This window comes from Chiloscyllium plagiosum, chromosome 23, assembly GCF_004010195.1.
Source record: "Chiloscyllium plagiosum isolate BGI_BamShark_2017 chromosome 23, ASM401019v2, whole genome shotgun sequence".
Taxonomy (NCBI): domain Eukaryota; kingdom Metazoa; phylum Chordata; class Chondrichthyes; order Orectolobiformes; family Hemiscylliidae; genus Chiloscyllium; species Chiloscyllium plagiosum.
In genome coordinates, this window is record NC_057732.1 from 35,429,672 (window position 1) to 35,438,634 (window position 8,963).

Genomic DNA, 8,963 nt, shown 5'->3' on the forward strand with positions numbered 1-8,963 from the left:
CTCCAGTCAGAAGAAGGGAGGGAATAGGCCATTCAGCCATCATATCTGCTCTGCCATTCAGTCAGACCATGGCTCATCCGATAATCTTCAACTCCACTTTCCTGCTCGAATTCCATAACCCCTGATTTCCTTACTGATTTCAAATCTGTCTATCTCAGCTTGAGACAGGGAAATCAGGAGGTGAGTCACAGAGACATTCAGCACAGAAACAGACCCTTCGGTCCAACTCGTCCATGCTGACCAGATATCCCAACCTAATCTAGTCCCTACCAGCATTTGGCCCAATTCCCTCTAAACCCTTCCCATCTTAGAATGTATCTCAGTAAAGAACAGTCTTTCTGTGTTGGAAGACAGTAAGTATGATGGTTCCTCTGGAGTACAGCCAGAGCCAAGCTGCATAACAGTAGACAGAAAGATCAATTGTGGAAATAGGTTCGATAGGGTGTGGTTCAGACTGGTTATTTTGTGGTCACAGATGTAACTCCAGATCAAGGGTGTGGCTGAATGACTGTAAGGCAAACAGGCAATAGTTAACATTGGGAAAAACAACACACGTAGAACAAGGGATGAGGTCCTGTGACAAGGAAGCGATTGAAAAGCAGGACCGCAAAGGCAGTAATCTCTGGCTTACTTCTGGTTTTATATGCTACTGAATATAGGAATAGGCAGATAGAGCAGATGAGTGTACGGTTTAAGAGTAATGGCAGGAGGGAGGGCTTTAGTGGATAACTGAGTACATTTGCAACAATGCAGCTGAATGGCCTCTTCAATAACTTTTCTCTAGCCTGCAACCAACACACCCTCTGAAATTAGCCACCCAGATCAGTAAGAGTCATGTGGTGATGCTGCCATTGTAGATTTATCACTGACATGAATAACTTGAAATTGCAACCAATGAAAACCACACTTGCTTGAAAACACCAAATAGCTGCCCTCAACTCTGACTGTAATATCAATGAAAGCTTTGGAGAAATGCAGCAAATGGCTAAAGTTGGGAGTCCTTTCTAGTTATCCACAAGTTTCCCCAATTCTCCACTGAACATTAAACTGCCACTTCAGAAGCTTCCATGAACTCTTTTCCCACTTTCCTATTGACTATTTCTCCTCTGCCTCCCACACAGTAGCATCCTGAAGCATTTCTTATACAGTTCTGTATACGACCAAAAAACATTCAGTGAGGAAAATCATTGCTAGGTCCTCTGCTTCCCTGCTTTAAACTCAATGGGAGGTTCTGGGAATTCCTGAATAAACAACACAAATGTAATAACAAGAACAGAAATTGCCGGGAAAGCTCCGCAGGTCTGGCAGCACCTGTGGAGAGAAATCTGAGTTAATGTTTTGGGCCCAGTGACCCTTCATCAGAACTGATGGTAGCTCGGAAAATGTTGTTTAAATGCAGAAGATAGGTTTGGGGGAGGGGGTAAGGAGTAAACAATTGTGCAGATAGATGCAAATGAGTCTACTACTGATCATCAGCAAAGTGATGGCAAACATTGATGAGGACAGTGCTACAAGAAGCATTCACTCAACTATAATTTGTACACTCAAGCTAGGCTTGGGTTCTTCCAGCATCACAAAGCTCCTTGGTCCTTAGATCCTTGGTTCAAACAAGAAGTTGAACTCAACAAAGGAAGGTTCTTGACAACAAAGCTGCAACTGACTGAATGTGGTATCAAGGAGCCCCAGTCAAACTGGAGTCAATAGAATCAAGGGATAAATTCTCCATGTTAGGAGGCATCCCCAGCACAAAGGATTCCTAGCTTGTGGTGGTTGGAGGCCAATCATCTCAGTCACATCTTTGTAGGAGTTCATTAGGATAGTCTCCGTGCCCAAATACCTTCAACTGTTACATCAATGACTTTCCCTCTATCACAAGCGGAGGTGGTGGCGTAGTGGTAATGTCACTGAACTAGTAATTCTGAACATCAGGCCAATGTTCTGAGGACATGTGCTCTGTTCTTTGAATCTCACCTTGGCAGACAATGAATTTGAATTCAATAAAATCTGCAATTGAAGGGATTGTCTTGAAAACCTATCTGGCTTGTGAGTGTCCTTTAGGGAAGGAAATATGACATCCTTACCCAGCTGGCCCACAGTAACTCCAGACCCGTAGAAATGTGGTTGACTCCGAACTGCTGTCTGGGCAATTCGGGAAATGCAAGTAATAGTGGCCTAACCAGAGATGCTCACATCCAATGAACAAATTAACATCACATTGTGATGAATACCCACCACTATGGAAGCCTTGAGCAGTGAGGCATTATGGGTGGAGCTGAGAAATAAGAAGGGTGTAGTTACATTGGTGGGGCTGTATTACAGGCCTCCCAACAGTGAACATGAAGCAGAAGAACAAATAGATAAACAGATTATGAAAGACATAGAGGCAACAGGGTGGTGGTGATGGGAGATTTTAATTTACCCAACATTGATTGGGATATACTTCGTGTCAGAGGTCTGGATGGGGTAGAATTTGTAAGGAGCATACAGGCAAGTTTTCTGGAGCAGTATCAATAGTCCGACAAGGGAAGGGGCCATATTGAACTGCTCTCTGGGCGGTCCGAAACCTGTTGATCTTTCAGCTGAAGGAGTTGACCCCGACTGAGTGTTGCAGACTGGCACATTCCAAGGTCCAGGACTATGTGTTGAGAGACGCACTGAAGCTTGGGGCAGCTGCCACCAAGGCGCGGTGGGAAAAGACCACTGTGTAACATCTGCCTGCCTAAGAAGAACAGGGGCCCACGCAGTCATTTGGGCTTGGCTGACACCTCAGCTAAATATGTAATTGTACAGACCTGTATATATGAATGATTACTCTGTCTCTGTATACCAAGAAATGGAATGTTTATGGATGAATGGCATAACCAATTGTACAGGTCATCAAAATATTTTATGAATAAAGTATATGTTTGGAAAAAAAAAGTTGGGGAATGAGCCAGGCCAGGTGGTATAAATTGCAGTGGGGGATTTCTTTGGGAATACTAACCACAATTCTGTAAGTTTTAGAATACTCGTAGACAAAGATCAGAGTGGTCCTAAGGGACGAATACTAAACTGGGCTGAGGCCAATTAAATCAAAATCAGGCAGGATCTGGAAAATGTGGATTGGACACAGATATTTGAAGGAAAATGCACATCTGATATGTGGGAGGCTTTCAAAGATAGGTTGAAGATAGTGCAGGATAGGCATGTCCCTTTGAAAACAAGGGATAAGGCTAGATTCGTGAACCATGGATGACTGGAGGAATCGCCCGACTAGGCAAGAGGGAAAGGGAAGCGTACATAAGGTCCAGGCAGCTAAGAACAAAACAGACCTTGGAAGAATATCGGGTGGAGGGGCGGGGTGAAAGCGGACAGAGTTGGGGGCAGATGGGGAGCGGACAGAGTTGGGGCGGGGTGGGAGCAGATGGGGTTGAGGAGGGCGGGGGTCAGTGTTGGGTGGCATTGGGGGAGAGCAGGGTGGCGGGGTGTGAGTGGACGGGAGACAGGGTCTCGCGCACAGTGTGCTTTTGCCTTGTCTCCTGAACGGGAAGCAGAGTTCCCAAAAAACTCCGAGCACCAGAGGAAATCAATTAACTGAATAATCAATTATCCGAATGAAATAGTGCCCGCCCATCTCATTCGGATAATTGAGGTTCCTCTGTATATTGTGGTTATTTGATCACAAGTCTCCAGCCAACTTTGATGAGCAGTAACGCCACAGCTACTGTAGATTTTTAATTAAATCATCCAGTTCAGGTTTTTTTTGGACACACCTCTGTTGCAGACAGGTCCTGAACCCAGCCTTCTGGCACAGAGATAGGAACACTAGCATTACTCCACAAGAGCCGTCCACCTTTATTGTATCCAAACATTTGAAGGTATCATTGAGCTGACTGGTTCGAGAGTACCCTCTAGTGACAAAAATAACATACACAGCGTATTGTTCAGTCATTTTCACATGGATTCAACAACTTCCATCTCTCTCCCATGGGTAGCCACTATCGCAGTGGGACACCCAAATCTTTACTCCTGCCAATCTCTGTGGCACAGTCTGAACCGAACTGTGACTGTGATTTTTTTTTCTCTGTTAAGAATATAACGATACATGAAATGAGGAAAATTAATTTCTTCCATTAGTACTATTCGTTAGAATCATAGAATCCCTACAGTGCACAGAGAGGTCATTCGGTCCATCGGGTCTGCACTGACCCTCTGAAGAGCATTTCACCCATACCCAATTTCCCCACTCTGTCCCCGTAAACCTGCATGGGGCTTTCCTTTTCCTATGATCGTGTACAATCTCTGTAGTGAGGTTTCTACTTATAACATTTCACGAGTCAGAGTTTGGCAGTTTTTTTTTGTTGCCAGTTTTGAGATACATTAAGATAACCCTCTGAAATCATTTAATTTCTACGTTGCAAATAATTCATTCTTAGAACAAAAGTTTAAAAGAACAGACTTGCGCTTACATAGAACGTTTCATAACAACCACACATCTTAAAATATTTTAAAGCCAATGAAGTTCTTTTAAATTATAGTCACTGTTGTAACACAGGAAACACACTGCCAATTTACATAGTGCAAGGCCTCACAAATAGCAAGGTAATTGTGTTTTAATGAGCCCAGTTGAGAGACAAATATTGCCCAGGATATCAAGGTTAACTCACTCTTGCCTCTCTTCAAAATATTGTTATGGAATGTTTGACATCCACCTGAGAGCACAGACTTTATAATATTTAATCAGAAACACAGCAACCTCAAAAGTATAGCATTCCCTCAGCATTGAGTGTTAGCATGTTCTCTGGTCCTAGAGTGGGACTTGAATTCACAACCGTCAGATTCAGAGGGTCTCAGGTATCGTCAGCTCAGAATACTACATTATCTTTGATTGAATCTAGAAACTTCCATCATACTCAACCTATATGTGGAACCAAATAACCCTAGGTATGAAACTTTTGATTCTACTTTTACCATGATCATCCTCCAATGTATCTCAATCTCAATGTCAAACCATGACCTGCAATACTTTGTTCTTTTCTTGACCTCAAACTTGTTTCACAGTAGATCCTGTTTTTATCATCTTCACTGTAACAAATGCATAAGTCACTCTGTCAAAACAGAACAGTAAGGAAGATTTTACAGATACAGAAGTGTGATGGGGTCACATGTAGTGCGACATGAACCCCAGATCATGGTTGAAGCTGACTTCATGGGAACAGACGTTGGCCATCAGTTTCTGCTCGCTGGTTCTGCGTTGTTGTGCATCTTGAAAGCTGCCTTGGAGGACACTTACTTGAAGATCGGAGGCTGAATGTCCTTGACTACTGAAGTGACCCTTGACTGGGTGAGAACATCTCTATCTGGCAATTGTTGTGCAATGTCCATTCATTCATTGTCGCAGCGACTGCATGATCTCACCACTATGCCTCGGAGCATCTTGCTTGCAGGGTATGAGATAGGCGACATTGAATGTTTCCTGTGTATGTGGTGGGCAGTGTTCCCACATATGATGGTAGTAGCCTTGTCAATATGTCCTGCAGAGATTCCCACGGCAGGGTTGTGTGGTGTTGGTCAATGTTGTCCTGAAGGCGTGTTAGTTTGCTGCGAACAATGAATTGTTTAAAGTTTGGTGGCTTAGTGATAATCTTGGCGAGATGCTCAAGTGGACCAGTTGTGTGGGCCATGAGTCATCAACATGACAGCAACATTCTGCTTGGTTACTGGGCACATGGACAGCATGCATGCAAACAATACAGGAGCATTAACCTCTAGATTCTAAAAAGCCAGCATCTCTCTCTCTGCAATGAAGTAACCAAGAAATAAAAAACAGGTATCTGTTCTCTTCCACCAGTCACTCTCAGCTGTTGCCACAAACCAATGATGGAAAACTTGAACAATTAATGCACCAATACTACCCTGTGTCTTCAGCAAAGAACTGAAAGGACTTGAAAATAAGGAGATCAGAAGGTTTTTGAAGAGGACAACAGACATGGCATCGAAACCTGTAGAATGATGCTATTGAACCATATTCCCCTAACATATTTTACTTCAACCATAACGTATGTGCTTGTTTCAAATACAGAAATTGCTGGAGAAACTCAACATGTCTGGCAGTATCTTTGGACAGAAAGTTTGAGTCCAATGACCCTTCTTCAAAATGGTGTCTGTCTGTCTCTCTGTCTGTGACATGTCATAGAGATGTACACAATGGAAATAGACCCTTCGGTCCAACCCGTCCATGCCGACCAGATATCCCAACCCAATCTAGTCCCACCTGCCAGCACCTGGCCCATAACCCCTCCAAACCCTTCCTATTCATATACCCATCCAAATGCCTCTTAAATGTTGCAAGTGTACCAGCCTCCACCACTTCCTCTGGCAGCTCATTCCATACATGTATCACCTCTGTGTGAAAATATTACCCCTTATATATCTTTCCCCTCTCACCCTAAACCTATGCCCTCTAGTTCTGGACTTCCCCACCCCAGGAAAAAGACTTTGTCGATTTATCCTATCCATTTCCCTCATAATTTTGTAAACCTCTATAAGGTCACCTCTCAGCCTCCAACGCTCCAGGGAAAATAGCCCCAGCCTGTTCAGCCTCTCCCTGTAGCTCAAATGCTCTAACCCTGGCAACATCCTTGTAAATCTTTTCTGAACCCTTTCAGGTTTCACAACATCTTTCTGATAGGAAGGAGACCAGAATTGCACGCAATATTCCAACAGTGGCCTAACCAATGTCCTGTACAGCTGCAACATGACCTCCCAACTCCTGTACTCAATACTCTGACCAATGAAGGAAAGCATACCAAACACCTTCTTCACTATCCTATCTACCTGCGACTCCACTTTCAAGGAGCTATGAACCTGCACTCCAAGGTCTCTTTGTTCAGCAACACTCCCTAGGACCTTACCATTAAGTGTATAAGTCCTGCTAAGATTTGCTTTCCCAAAATGCAGCACCAAGCATTTATCTGAATTAAACTCCATCTACCACTTCTCAGCCCATTGCCCATCTGGTCCAGATCCTGTTGTAATCTGAGGTAACCCTCTTCGCTGTCCACTACATCTCCAATTTTGGTGTCATCTGCAAACTTACTAATTGTACCTCTTATGCTCGCATCCAAATCATTTATGTAAATGACAAAAAATAGAGGACCCAGCACCGATCCTTGTGGCACTCCACTGCTCACAGGCCTCCAATCTGAAAAACAACCTTCCACCACCACCCTCTGTCTTCTACCTTTGAGGCAGTTCTGTATCCAAATGGCTAGTTCTCCCTGTACTCCATGACATCTAATCTTACTAATCAGTCTCCCATGGGGAACCTTGTTGAACACCTTACTGAAGTCCATATAGATCACATCTACCACTCTGCCCTCATCAATCTTCTTTGTTGCTTCCTCAAAAAACTCAATCAAGTTCATGAGACATGATTTCCCACTCACAAAGCCATGTTGACTATCCCTAATCAGTCCTTGCCTTTCCAAATACACGTACATCCTGTCCCTCAGGATTCCCTCCAACAACTTGCCCACCACCGATGTCAGGCTCACTGGTCTATAATTCCCTGGCTTGTCCTAAGCAGAGGTTAGATTTTCACCTAGCAGGGCTAGATGTTGATATTTCATGCTTAGCGGGAAGGTGATGGTAGTATTGTCACAAATCTATTAATCCAGAGACCCAGGATCTGGGTCAAATTCTGTCACAGCAAATGGGGTGGGATTTGAATTCAATAAAAATCTAGAATTAAGAGTCTCAAGATGACCACTGTCTGGAAACACCCGTCTAGTTCACTAATGTCCTTTAGGGAAGGAAACTACCGTTTTTACCTGGTTTGGCCAACATACAACTCCAGACTCTCAGCAATGTGACTGACTCTTAAATACCCTCTGGTTAATAGGTACTGGCCTGGTTAGCACAAAAAAAATTATGTTTGTCTGTGGTTAGAATTATAAATATAATAATGATTATAAATTTATAATTATTACTATATTTTATATATTTATGACGATAAATATATAATTATTACTACATTTTATATATTTATAATCATTACTATATTTATACAGGCAAACATAATTTTTTTTGTGCTAACCAGGCCAGTATCTATTACCCAGAAGGAAGTTAAGAGTCAGTCACATTGCTGTGAGTCTGGAGTTGCATGTCGGCCAAACCAGGTAAAAAAGGACATTAGTAATCAAAGTAATAATTTATAGAACAGAAACCTGGCCAGTGTTTTCTGTTAAGTTAGGTCCATCAGACTGGTAAATTTGGGACCTGGAGTAACCTGATACAATTCATAATTTTTGTGATAACCTGGGAGTAGTGGGGCTCAAGTATTATCACAATTTCCCAAGAGGGTTATGACAATGTGTTACAAAGATTTTCCATGCTTCACTGGATTTAACCTGTGTCCTCTTTTTGTTGACACTATCAATCTATACTCTCATGTAATCACCTTCAGTTTGACTTGCTTCTAATTTTTTTAATTGACAATCTTTAATATAATTCACATTGCCCTACTTGAAAAAACAATTTATTTGGGCATTCCGTCAAAATCCTTCTTATAAGTGGTTTTAGGGATTCAGGAGGTTTATCATTTGCAAAAGAATAAACAGCCTCTAATCTTGCCTTGTAGTCAAAGCATTTTGTTAATTAACTCAGTTAATGTTCTGGTTAATGGTCCCTGGGTGTTGATGGGAGCGAAACAGGAATGATCACATCATTGAATGTTAAGGAGAAATAATTTGACACTTCCTTGTTAAAGGTAAAACAAGGACTGCAGATTGTTGCTGGAAAAGCACAGCAGGCCAGGCCAGGAGAAATAATTTGACACTTCCTTGTTAAAGGTAAAACAAGGACTGCAGAGTGTTGCTGGAAAAGCACAGCAGGCCAGGCAGCATCCCAAGAGCAGTAAAATCGACGTTTCGGGCATCAGGAATAAAGGCAGAGAGCCTGAAGGGTGAAGAGATAAATGAGAG